The sequence below is a fragment of the Pelobates fuscus genome, chromosome 4, assembly GCF_036172605.1.
Source record: "Pelobates fuscus isolate aPelFus1 chromosome 4, aPelFus1.pri, whole genome shotgun sequence".
NCBI classification, from domain to species: Eukaryota; Metazoa; Chordata; class Amphibia; order Anura; family Pelobatidae; genus Pelobates; species Pelobates fuscus.
Genome location: NC_086320.1, coordinates 3,628,172 through 3,632,325, shown reverse-complemented (window position 1 = coordinate 3,632,325; position 4,154 = coordinate 3,628,172).

Sequence of the window (4,154 nt, the reverse complement as noted above, 5' to 3'; positions counted from 1 at the left end):
ATGGAGAAGGGCGGTACTGAAAGGATTAATGTAAGAGCACAATGCACGAAATATCAACGGAGAAGGGCAGCACTGAAAGGGTTAACGTAAGGACACAGTGCACAAAATATCAATGGAGAAGGGGGGCATTGAAAGGGTTAATGTAAGGGCACAGTGCACAAAATATCAATGGAGAAGGGCGGCACTGAAAGGGTTAATGTAAGAGCACAATGCACGAAATATCAACGGAGAAGGGCAGCACTGAAAGGGTTAACGTAAGGACACAGTGCACAAAATATCAATGGAGAAGGGTGGCACTGAAAGGGTTAATGTAAGGGCACAGTGCATGAAATATCAATGGAGAAGGGCAGCACTAAAAGGGTTAATGTAAGGGCACAGTGCATGAAATATCAATGGAGAAGGGCAGCACTGAAAGGGTTAATGTAAGGGCACAGTGCACGAAATATCAATGGAGAAGGCAGCACTGAAAGGCTTAATGTAGAGCACAGCACAATTATGAAGACATCTGTTTAGCATTAAGAGATTTAATTCAGGTATAGTACTGATATAATGTCTACACAGCCATCCAGCACTGAAAAAGTTAACACAGGCACAAAGCTAATACTATTAACACAGGTGCCACACAGCTCTGAGAAGGTTAATACAGGGCACACTACTCATAGCATATACCCAGCAGTCCAGCACTGAGAATGTTAATACAGAGCACAGTACTCATGGTATTGACCTAGCAGTCCAGCAATGAGAGGGTTAATACTGGGCGCTGCATTGCTAAAACAGCACAGCACTGAAAGGGTTAATACTGGGTGCTGCATTGCTAAATTAGAACAGCAACGAAAGGGTTAATACTGGGTTGATAAAGCTGTACAGCAATGAGAGGATTAACACTAACAGGATTGATAAGACTGTAGGGCAACGAGAGGGTTAATACTAACAGGATTGATAAAGCTGCACAGCACTGAGAGGGTTAACACTAACAGGATTGATAAAGTTGTACGGCAATGAGATTGTTAATACTAACAGGATTGATAAAGCTGCACAGCACTGACAGGGTTAATACTAACAGGATTGATAAAGCTGTATGGCAATGAGAGGGTTAACACTAACAGGATTGATAAAGCTGTACGGCACTGAGAGGGTTAATACTAACAGGATTGATAAAGCTGTATGGCACTGAGAGGGTTAATACTAACAGGATTGATAAAACTGTATGGCAATGAGAGGGTTAATACTAACAGAATTGATAAAGCTGTACGGCACTGAGAGGGTTAATACTAACAGAATTGATAAAGCTGCACAGCACTGAGAGGGTTAATACTAACAGGATTGATAAAGCTGTACGGCACTGAGAGGGTTAACACTAACAGGATTGATAAAGCTGCACGGCACTGAGAGGGTTAACAATAACAGAATTGATAAAACTGTACGGCAATGAGAGGGTTAACAACAACAGGATTGATAAAGCTGTACGGCAATGAGAGGGTTAATACTAACAGAATTGATAAAGCTGTACGGCACTGAGAGGGTTAATACTACCAGGATTGATAAAGCTGTACGGCAATGAGAGGGTTAATACTAACAGGATTGATAAAGCTGTACGGCAATGAGAGGGTTAATACTAACAGGATTGATAAAGCTGTACGGCAATGAGAGGGTTAATACTAACAGGATTGATAAAGCTGTACGGCAATGAGACGGTTAACACTAACAGGATTGATAAAACTGTATGGCAATGAGAGGGTTAATCCTAACAGGATTGATAAAGCTGTACGGCAATGAGAGGGTTAATACCAACAGGATTGATAAAGCTGTACGGCAATGAGAGGGTTAACAACAACAGGATTGATAAAGCTGCACGGCACTGAGAGGGTTAATACTAACAGAATTGATAAAGCTGTACGGCACTGAGAGGGTTAACACCAACAGGATTGATAAAACTGTATGGCAATGAGAGGGTTAATACTAACAGAATTGATAAAGCTGTACGGCACTGAGAGGGTTAATACTAACAGAATTGATAAAGCTGTACGGCACTGAGAGGGTTAACACCAACAGGATTGATAAAACTGTATGGCAATGAGAGGGTTAATACTAACAGAATTGATAAAGCTGTACGGCACTGAGAGGGTTAATACTAACAGAATTGAAAAAGCTGCATGGCACTGAGAGGGTTAATACTAACAGGATTGATAAAACTATACGGCACTGAGAGGGTTAACACTAACAGGATTGATAAAGCTGTACGGCACTGAGAGGGTTAATACTAACAGGATTGATAAAACTGTACGGCACTGAGAGGGTTAACACTAACAGAATTGATAAAACTGTACGACAATGAGAGGGTTAATACTAACAGAATTGATAAAGCTGTACGGCACTGAGAGGGTTAATACTAACAGGATTGATAAAACTGTATGGCAATGAGAGGGTTAATACTAACAGGATTGATAAAACTGTATGTCAATGAGAGGGTTAATACTAACAGGAAAGATAAAACTGTATGGCAATGAGAGGGTTAATACTAACCGGATTGATAAAACTGTATGGCAATGAGAGGGTTAATACTAACAGGATTGATAAAGCTGTACGGCAATGAGAGGGTTAATACTAACAGGATTGATAAAGCTGTACGGCACTGAGAGGGTTAATAATAACAGGAAAGATAAAACTGTATGGCAATGAGAGGGTTAATACCAACAGGATTGATAAAGTTGTACGGCACTGAGAGGGTTAACACTAACAGGATTGATAAAGCTGTACGGCAATGAGAGGGTTAATACTAACAGGATTGATAAAGCTGTACGGCAATGAGAGGGTTAATACTAACAGGATTGATAAAGCTGTACGGCAATGAGAGGGTTAATACTAACAGGATTGATAAAACTGTACGGCACTGAGAGGGTTAAGGACAATCTAATAAAGAGAAAGGGGTTGGATTTTTGAAGTTGGACTTATACTGCCTTTTCTTGAATTTGGTGGTTCTTTAGCCGGTTAGTTAGCAGATTAATACAACATCGATAGGAGATACTAAAAATGACATTGTAAATGGAATAAAAATGTATATTAGTAAAAATTAAACAAAAAGCAACCAATACGATGATAGAAACAGTGAAAATGGGCCTCTATAACAACAGCGTTTGATAATCTACATGTAAATGGCTGCCAAGAAATGCTTCTGACAACGGCAATTTTGGCAATTTTGGTTCAGCAAAAAGCAATCAATGCGGATAGGTTTTATCAAGACATTCATGGAGCCAACAAGAGGCTCGATAAACTGCTGACAAGACTGTTCAACAAATGAACGCATACCACAAAACCTCTCAAGCTGAACAGTGTGCATGGCACAACAAACACTACAGACGCCTCGCCATATGTAAAGACATGCACTACAGACAATAAAGTAGACATAAGCACTATCACACCAATGTAACATGTAAACGAATAACAGAATCAATTAATATACACAGAAATTACTGAAATAAATACACATATCCGTTATACTCAGAATGTATGCTTGGAACATACTTAATGGAAGACACTGATATCAATATCAATTTGACTTACAACAGGCTAATGACACATGATATATGATCACTACTGTAATTTAATCACACAGTCTGCAAAATCCAAAGTGGAGAATACTGTGGAGGCTGAGTTTGGTGAAGGCTTGTCGATAAGATAGATAATAAGGAATGTTGGAGAGGGTGAGTTTGGTGAAGGCTTGTCGATAAGATAGATAATGGAGAATGTTGGAGAGTGTGAGTTTGGTGAAGGCTTGTCGATAAGATAGATAATAGGAAATGTTGGAGAAGGTGAGTTTGGTGAAGGCTTGTCGATAAGATAGATAATAGGGAATGTTGGAGAGGCTGAGTTTGGTGAAGGCTTGTCGATAAGATAGATAATAGGGAATGTTGGCGAGGGTGAGTTTGGTGAAGGCTTGTCGATAAGATAGATAATAAGGAATGTTGGAGAGGCTGAGTTTGGTGAAGGCTTGTCGATAAGATAGATAATAGGGAATGTTGGCGAGGGTGAGTTTGGTGAAGGCTTGTCGATAAGATAGATAATAAGGAATGTTGGAGAGGCTGAGTTTGGTGAAGGCTTGTCGATAAGATAGATAATATGGAATGTTGGAGAGGCTGAGTTTGGTGAAGGCTTGT